Source organism: Anser cygnoides, chromosome W, assembly GCF_040182565.1.
Source record: "Anser cygnoides isolate HZ-2024a breed goose chromosome W, Taihu_goose_T2T_genome, whole genome shotgun sequence".
NCBI classification, from domain to species: Eukaryota; Metazoa; Chordata; class Aves; order Anseriformes; family Anatidae; genus Anser; species Anser cygnoides.
Window position 1 is genome coordinate 5,194,935 of NC_089911.1, and position 10,026 is coordinate 5,204,960.

The following is a 10,026-nucleotide window of genomic DNA, read 5'->3' on the forward strand; positions in this document are numbered from 1 at the left end:
CTTGCTTGACATTATACAATTTTGACCAATTTATGGTCCGGGGCATGGCATTCTGTACCCCGACTTGTACCCAATCTTGATATCTCTTCAGCCTCCTTATTCCATCCCCTGTGTTATAATCCCATTGGGGATCCTCAGTGGGGAAGTTTTGATCTAGATTTCCAAGCACTAATCCATTTCGTATATCTTCTCGGGCTCTCTCTCTGGCTGCCCGCAATACCATGTCTTTTTCTGTCGAGTCCATCAAAGTATCCAGGATCACCTGGAGATCATCCCAATCGGGATTTTAGGTTTTAGTTATCATTTTCATTACCCTGGCTACTTTATCTGGGTTTTCCCTGTAGGTGCCGGCTGCTTGTTTCCATATCATTAAGTCCCCAGCTGAAAAAGGCACCTTAACATATACCGGTCCTTCTGTCCCCACTCCTTGCCTGAGGGGAGCGATTATTTTCCCTCTCTGTTCATTTATAGTTTCTCCTGCCCTTCGCTGTTGCCGGGTCCTATGTGACACAGGGGAGACTAAAGTCGGGGATTCTCCATCACTACTGCTATCTTCCTTTTCTCTTTTCCCTCCCTGTCCTGGCTCTTCCCGGCGGAGCCGACGGCGCAACTTCCAAATCAATATTTCCATTATTCATTTCCCCATAATACTTATTATTCTCTATTGCCTGATGCTGTATACAGCGTCCCTCCTTAGTACATGCACAACAACGTTCCTCAGTTGAAACTTCAAGCACCATTATTCCACAAGCATGCTGCCATTCAGGCTTTCGGCGCAAATAAAAGAATAATTCCACATAGGCAGTTCATCATATTTTCCTTCCCGCTTACAAAATAGCATTAATTGTAAAATTGTATTATATTGCAATGTTCCATTCTCAGGCCAAGTTTCTTGGTCCTCTAGTTTATACTGTGGCCACCAAATATTACAATAATCAATCAGCTTTCCTTTCCGCATTTCTTGACCAAAACCTCCCTCTTTCCAATGTGCTAGCAAACACCCCAGTGGGGATGTCCGCGGGATAGGTACATCTTTTCCCAGAATTCCTTTAATCTTTTTCATTTTGAGCTTATGATACAAACCCAAAAGCTGCCGGAGCAGCAGCACACTCCCCCAGAAGCTGCCGGAGCAGCAGCACGCTCTCCCAGAAGCTGCCGGAGCAGCAGCGTGCTTACCACATACCAATAATACCAGGTGCTGACCCTTCAGCACAAACCAATACAATTACCAATACCAAACCACCAATGCCGAACCTGCAGAGCTTTCGCTCTGTCTAACGGACGGCGCCTAGGCTTACCCCGGGAGCTCCCTGCCCAACCGAGCGTGGCTTTCGCCGCGTCTGACCGGCAGGCTTTCCCAACCAAATTGGTACAGAATACCCAAAGTTGAAAGCACCTTTGCTTACCGCTCCAGTGGTACGTCGTGAGCAGCGGAGGTCGGTCGCGGTCGACTGCTCCCCGAGAATCCCTCGGTGCTGGCTGGAGCGAAACCGAGACACGATCCGCCTCAGCAGTGCCCACGCCGTCCCATCTGGGTCGCCAAAATGTTAGCGTAGCAACCACATAACCACCAAGTGATTATATGAAGGTGCTTTATTCAGCGCTGGAAGCCGGGGCAGGTGCCCAAATCTGGCTTCAAGTCCCGTTACTTCCCAGCCATTATTTATACATTCAACATTACGTAAGGTATACATATTCATTACAGGTTGCAACATCAGCCTCGCATTCCATTCTAATTAGCTCTCCTCCCATTTGCACATGCGTGGTGCTCTCTGGTGGTCGTCCAGGTGGTCGTCCAGATGAAGTAAGGAGTCTTCCTCTCTGCTAAACTTTTCACCTTTCTCACTCGACGCATGCTCCCTCCGCTCCTTGGTTCTGCTTCAACTCATTTCAGCACTTCCAGGCCCTTATCCAAGGTCAGGTTGTACCTGTTCCCTCCCAGGGTTCCCCTTCAAAGATTCATTTGACTGTTCAGTATACTCCCTAAGTTTCCCAGTATACATAGATTATTTGATAATATACTCCCTAAACTTCCCAGTATACATAAATTAATTGATAATGTAAGTACATTTGGCAATGCTTAATTATACTGTATGACCCATCACCTAAGAGACATTAATAAAACATCCATTCGATTCTCCCCAACACTAAAAACAGTACTAACACTAACTGTGTATCCTCTTAAGTGAACTTCCCCCCCTCCTTACCAGCAGAGAGGTTAGGAGTTTCCTAGGACCAAACTTATACTCTTGGGGACGGGTATTATGTATATAAATATGTTGTTTACAGGGAAAGAAATGGGAATGATCAGGAGGAGAGCTGCTATACAAAAATGGGAAAGAACTCATCCTCCAGGACCAGGGGTAATACCGGCAGGGCAGAAATAACCACTTGCCGATCCTGGCTGGAAGAATAATAGTGTGCGACACAGAAATCATATGAGAGACTTGGGGTCAGAATGAGAAAGTACTCGGGGATGAATCCTGAGGACCCGGTATCCCAAGGGCTCTTGAAAGTTCATTTTGTGATTGAAGCCTGGCAAGATGCACAGAAAATGCTCCAGAAGGTGGGGGGGATGTAGTGAACAGTCACTGGGGGGCCCTCCTGTGGGAGGCCCTGAAGGTGTGTGTCAGGAGGGGAGATGAGAAGGAAAAGCAGAGAGTGAAACTAATGGTATTGACAGTGTAGCAGGTAGTGAGGCAGAGGGTTGGAGAAAGAGGAAGAAAATCTTCAGGGGGAGTCAGGGCCAGGATGGAAAAGAGAGGAAGAGAGATGAAGGAATGGCAGGCAAGGAAAGCTACCCGTGTTGTGGCCTGAATCTTAGCAGGGACAGGCTTTGATGGGATGTTTTAAGTGTGGGCAGGCTGGCCACTTCAGGTAGGAATATCCGGAGTGGAAGAAGGAGGAGAGAAGGAAAATGGGATGAGGGAGAAAGGTATGGAATTAAGTTGGCTAATGACTGAGACTTTGGTGAAAGTACAGGCTGGAGAAAGATAGGAAGAAGTGTTAAAAAGGGTTATTGAAGGTGTTAAAGGTGTGGTATGTAATGTTTGACAGAGCTGTTTTTTGAATGAGTTGGGAAAGTTGAATGAGCAGGGAAAGAGGATGTAGGCACTATCTAAGTAACAGTCTAGAAGTTTTGGTATATTTGCTGTGGTGTTTGGTCAGTTTCCCAAGTATCGAGAAGGGGGGGGGCGGGGGGGGGGGCAGCCTGCTCCACCAGGGGCCTCTCCACAGGCCGCAGGGGGCTTCGGCTCCGGCGCCTGGAGCGCCTCCACCCCCTCCTTCTGTGCTGACTTTGGTGTCTGCGGGGAGGTTTCTCACTCCTTGCTCTCCCAGCTGCTGTTGAGCAGCAGGTTTTTGTTTGTTTGTTTGTTTTCGTGGATGTGCTCTCACAGAGGCACGGACTGTGTTGCTCATGGCTTGGCTCTGGGCAGCAGTGGGCCCCTCTGGGGCCGGATGAAATTGTCCCTTATCTGCCACAGGGAGGCTTATGGATTCTCCTCGTGGGGGCTGCCACTGCAGCCCCCTCCCGAACCTTGCCATCAAACACAATACACAGGGGCAGCTAGGTCATTACTGGCCTGTAAAGTATCAGGGATTAAATTAACTAATGAAACCCTAACGAGTGATGGGGGTAGAAGGGGCTGGGATAACAGTGCCACCTTTGGGGGATACCAAGCTGAGACTAGGGGATAAAATGATCTCTGGGCAATTATTGTATGTACCCAAGGCAGGGACTAACTTGTTGGGAAGGGATTTGATGATGAAATTGGGCATTCAAATAGTAAATTGTTAGACTGGAATAACAGTGGTATTAATGGAGTGCTCTCAGGCCCTGAGAGCAAAGATATATTCACCTCTGACTGGAAAGACTCTGAAGTGGGGGCGGAAGCAACAATACATATGGACAGTTTTACCTCAGGGGTTTACAGGGCCACCGATTTATTTGGGCAAAGTTCTAGAACAGATTTTGGAGCAATTCCAACCTCCCAAGGAGGAATTACTGTTACAAAATGTGGATGATCGTTTATTGTCAGGACAGGAGAAAACAGTTGTGAAGGAAGCTACTAACAAGCTATTCAACTTTCTGGGAAAGCAGGGCTTGGGAGTATTGAAAAATAAATTACTATATGTAGAAAGAGAAGTCAGGTATTTAAGGCATCTAATGTCTGAGGGAAAACGGAGAATAAATCCAGAGAGGATTCAGGGAATTGTTGAAAACTAAGAAAGAACTAAAAAGTTTTAAGAGAGATTTCTTTAAGGAATCAGGAGCCACGAAGTCTGAGGGAAAATGGATACTCCCTGATGGGAAAGAAATGCTGAATAAAGCACCAATAAGGCAAATATGATGTTTTACATCAAGAGAGTCATTGGGAGGTGCAAGCAATGTGTGATGTAGTGCTGAGAAAGTATGTCTGTGTAGGAATATACACTTTAGTGAAGCAAATATGCAGAGGATGTACCCTATGTCAAAAGGCAAATAAAAAGGTCATCCGTAACCCACCTAGAGGGGGATGGGAGCCAGGGATTCGACCTTTCCAAAGTATACAGGTAGACTTTACCGAGTTACCTAAAGGAGGGAGATTTAAGTACTTGTTTGTCCTAGTTGACCACGTGACTGGATGGGTGTAAGCTTTCCCCTCTGTATCTGCCACTGCGAACACGGTGGCTAAGGTATCACTGGAGCAAATAGTCCCTAGATATGGGATAGCTGAAAACATTGATTCAGATCAAGGAAGTCATTTCACTTCACAAGTATTGCAAGGGTTAATGCAGGCCTTAGAGATTGAGTGGGCTTTTCACACCCCCTGGCACCCCTCCTCTTCTGGGAAGGTGGAGAGAATGAACCAGACATTAAAGAAGCAATTAACTAAATTAGTGTTAGAAACCCAACTTCCTTGGGTAAAATGCTTACCTTTAGCACTCCTGCAGGTTCAAACAGCACCAAGAAACGATATAGGAATTTCACCGTATGAGATGCTGTTCGGATTCCCCTATCTGGGCAGAAGGGATGAGATACCACAATTCGAAACAAGAGAGAGTTTTCTTAAGAACTGTATTCTGGGGTTGTCCTCTTCTTTGTCATCTCTCAGGACCCGTGGGAAATTGGGTCCTGATTCGTACCTGGAAAGGATCAACTCTGGCCTGAATGGGAAGGACACTTCCAAGTACTACTAACCACTGAAACAGCCATAGGAACTGCGGAAAAAGGTTGGACTCACTATACTCGAGTGAAGGCATCTGTCGACCCTAGTACCTGGGAAGCTGTTCCTACAGAAGACTTGTTGGAAGCTGAAATCGAAGAGAAAAATCTCATAGTGGACTCTGAGCTGGATAAAAGCTTACAGTTGTAAACTAACCTTTTATTTTCACAGGTAACTAATGAGTGTGGCTTGTGATTGAGAGAAAGGACAGACCTATAGTGAATCGAAGTGCTCCCAAGGGGGGTTTGTTATAGTAGTGCATATATCTTATTCTTTGTATTGATAATTATTTGGAAACCTGAGGTTTAAAAATAATGTCAGGGAAAAATCAACTATTAATTTTGTTTCTAGTGATTGTAGGCCTCAAAGAAGGCCTTGGTCAATTGTCTACTTGGAAAAGGCATGACCAGATAATAGTAAGACGGGATACCCCATAAAAATATGGGTGACTGTGGCAGAGGGTTATGTACCACAATCTGTCACGTTTGATGCTTGTGAGGTGTTAGCTTGTGGAGATTTAAATGCCCAAGGACAATTGAGCAGAGAGAACAAATAACTGGGAGGGACCCAACATCCAGATTGAGAATAGTTGTATGGAAACAATCCTCATTTCCATCAGAGAAAGGGAGAAACTCAAGGAGAAAACAGGAGAGAAAACAGGAGGCCCTCTTTGAAATGCGGCAGTTCAAACGTTTGAGATTGAAACAGGGTATGGGGATGTAAAAGCCTGGATAGAATGGGTCAATGTCCAGAGTCTCAACCATAGCGATTGCTACGTTTGTGCCTCGGGATGACCGATTGCCCAGGTAGTGCCCTTCCCGTTGGGGTGGACCAAGGAATCCCAAGGGATGCGATGTATGATTGCATTGTACCAAGAAAAGACTGCCTGGGGAAATGAGGCCTGTAAGTCTCTCTCTTTGCTGTTCCCTTCCTTGCGTGATAGCAATATCAGGGTTCCCCCTGCATTCTCCACAGCTCTGGGTAACCATACAGCTTGCCTCTCACGGCAGGGTGTGAGTGCTACCCGGCATCTGGGAGAATTTGCCTTGTGCACGAGGACCTTGAATGCTACCAAGGACTTGATGGGAAACTGCTCAAGACTTGAGATCCCCAGGGCAGATCTCTGGTGGTACTGTGGAGGGAAGATCTTACGGTCCACCTTACCATCTAATTGGGGAGGCACTTGTGCACTTGTTCAATTAGCTATACCCTTCACCCTGGCATTTCAAAGAGAAACATCACATGTATCCAGAAGAAGTAAAAGAGGCTTAGGAGTATCATTCGATGACAGAGTCTACATAGATTCTATTAGGGGTGCCTAGAGGAGTTCCCGATGAACAGGAAGCCAGGAATCAAATTGCTGCAGGGTTTGAGTCACTGTTCTGGTGGGTAACAATCAATAAGAATGAGGACTGGATTAATTATATTTATTATAATCAGCATAGATTCATAAATTATACAAGGGATGCGATAAGAGGAATCGCTGAACAACTAGATGCCACCAGCAAAATGGCTTGGGAAAACAGAATAGCATTAGATACGATGCTCACGGAGAAAGGAGGGGTGTGTGTGTGATACTGAGCAACCACTGTTGCACTTTTATCCCCAACAATACTGCCCCGGATGGCACAGTAACTAGAGCATTGCAAGGGTTTACCACCCTTGCCAGTGAATTGGCAGAAAAATCAGGCATATTTACATCCTTGATCGTAGTAGCAGGAGTTTTGACGGCCGTTGGTTGTTGCATTATCCCCTGTGTAAGAGGACTACTACAGTGGTTAACTGAAACTGCACTATTGAAACAAATGACCACAAAGCCACCACCTTACTCAGATAAGGTGATGATATTAGAGGAGATGGAAAGCAAAGAAGGTGAAGAAGAAGAAGAAATCTACCAAATTACACCTTAGAGAAAAGTTTTGCAAAAATCAACAATTTATAAAAAAAGAAAAGGGGGGAATTGTGGGAATAGAAATGTTGTTTTTGCAGTGTTACATTGTATAGAAGGAAGGAATGTGGTATTGAGATATGCTTGCAGTGATAAGAAAGCTCAGCAGGTGACCTCCTAAAATGCAGACAACCAGACTCCTTAGAGCAATCAGGTGAAAATCACTATGTTAAGTCAAGCCAGATAAGGGGAGAAAACATTACCATCTCAAAAACAGGCCGGCAACTGAAGGCCAGGCATTGTCTGTGAAGCATCAGATAGATTGTGAACCTGGATTACCCACTCCAGTGGGGAAACAGGGGAGGGTCCTGTCATCAAAAAGTATATAAACTGTGTTTTTGGAACTAGTGGGTGCGCTCTCCTGCTTGTGGGGCGCCCGCCATTGCAATCGCGAATAAATTACTACTTCACTGAGATCCTCGCCTGAGCCTAAGTTATTGGCTAGGGAGTGTTTCTCACAAGAATAAGACATACAATTATTAACACTCCAGTTAGTATCCTTCCAGCAGCTGCAAATATTACCCAGGTAACCTTGTCACAACTGTGAGAGGCCCACTTACCCTTCTCCTGCTTCTTATACAGTCATTAGCAGGTCCGTCCTGGCTCCCAAAACCGGGATGCAGCGGTAAACTCGGATTTGCTCGATCTACTCCCAAGATTGCTAGCGGCCGCTCTATCGGTCAGCAAATCCCCTTAACCACTCTATCAGTCTGCCTGTAGGGTACCCTCCTCCCTTACGGGGACTATGCTGCACGCTAGATGTCTCTGCGCGATTTACCAGCTGCCCCGGCCATGCGTACAACTTACAGGCCCTTCCTGTACTGTAAAACATATCGTTTGTCTGCAGCTTCAGGAGGTCTTTGTCTGCTCCCGCGGTGAGTGGCTGGGAGTGGAGTCCCCTCTGAGCAAAATACTCGGGGTGCACCTAGGGGCGTCCGCTCTGCAGTCGATCCCGCAGCAGAGCAGAGTGTCTCCTGGCTGGCTCGCCAAAATGACTTGGGGAAAGCTGACTCCACAATCAGTAAGATTGTAAAGTAGGTATGTTTATTCAGCGCTGGGTGGCACGGGGGGTAGTCCCACCAAAGTCGTGCGCGCCCTAATGCGGCAACTTGCTTTGGTTATATATAGTAAAGAGTTACATATGCATGAAGTTTCCCAGTACGCCTATACATATGCATGACCTGTCCCCGCTTAGTATTAAAATTAGCTCCAAGAAGTCATTTCCATAAACTCCTCCCATCTGCACTTGCGCAGTGCCTTCTGGTGGTGGGTGCTGAGGGTCGTGAGGATGAAGTAAGATGTCTTCATCAGGGTTGAACTTTTCACCTCATCTCCTTGCGCATGCTCTCTGAGGCCTTGGTCACAATCTGGGCCATAAGGTTGGTTTGGTCTGGTTCTCGGGGTCCGAGGGGCTCCTGTTATCTCGAGGCCTTGCATGTTTGACATTCTTTATCTTGTCCTTTTGTGAACAGTCCTCCTTATCTCTGAGCCCTTGGTCAAAGTCCGAACCATAAGGTTGGTTTGATCTGGTTCTTGGGGTCCTAGGGGCTCCTGTTATCTGGAGGCCTAAGTGCAGCACAGGCACAGTACATCGCAAATGTAGCACATATTAAGCAATGAGTGTTGCCTACATATTCATTCTTAATCAATCACTCTAATTTCTGTAAGGAATAGTCCAGCAATTCGTGCCACTAAGGGGTGTGAAGGGTTAACATTGAGGCCTGGGTTTAGGTGAGAAGAGAACAAAGGGATTTCTTCAGAGAAAAACTGCTGACTTTGCACGGACGTGCAGTAACTTCTGACAGCCGGCCAAGAGACCACTAGATAAGGAGGAAGAATATGAGCCTCCCTGTCCGAGCGGCCCCCGAGAGACTAACAGAGACTGATAAGCAGGCGCACCTGGGAGGACTTCGGATTCGGGAAACCAATTATAATAACCCTGCCTCTTCTAGAAGTAGTAATGAATATGTATTAGCCTAGGAGCATAAAAACCAGCCGCCTTACGTAACAGGTGTGCGTCCTGGTGGAGCAGAGACTCCCGGCGCACCCAGCGCTGTTTGCTTGCCTCTATTCGTTTAATAAATTGTAAACTTTGATTGTAATCCTATTTGGGACTCAGTCATTTATAACATTTCTAATCCCATGTTTCAGTCCCTTCACCACACTAATATGAAACATATTCTTCATAATTATTGCTTTCTTAAATTCTTCACAACTATTACATTCATAAAAAAAAAACAAACATCCAGTCCATGTTTTGCCCATTACTTCTCTCAGCTATCATCCTTATCTCAAATTCCTTGAGCCCCATGTTGGGCGAGTAAAAAGTAAGAAGTTATCACAGATTTGGGGTAGGAGGTTTGAAGAAACCAATCTTCCAGCAGTATCGGACAATAAATGGCACAGAAACTCTAGTAATGCTGATTCGTACTGGAGCAAACAATTTGTGAATAGCATATGCCAACAGAAATGTGCCTGTACCAGCAGCCCTTTTAGATTGCAGCGATGATTCACCGAAACCAAGTTTGAAGAGAACTGCAGTCATATCCACACCACTTGACACAGCCGGGTAGAAGATTCCTAGAGATACTAATGAAATTCCAACATGGAATGAAACTCCTACAGCACCATATTCTTTGAAAACTTTTTTCAGCTGCTGGGATTTATTGAGTTTGTGTTCACTGCTGAGATCTGTGGCTGCCTTTTCAGGGGATCCACCCCCATCCTTGGCCGAGCTGCCGGCGGCGGCCCGCAGCGCCAGCAGAGGGGCCGGCGGGCTGAGGGGGGGGGCCCGGCCCGGGGGGGGTGGGCAGCAGCGGCGGCGGTCGGCGGCGAGCGGGGAGGCGGCGGCGGCGCTTGCGGCCGTGCCGG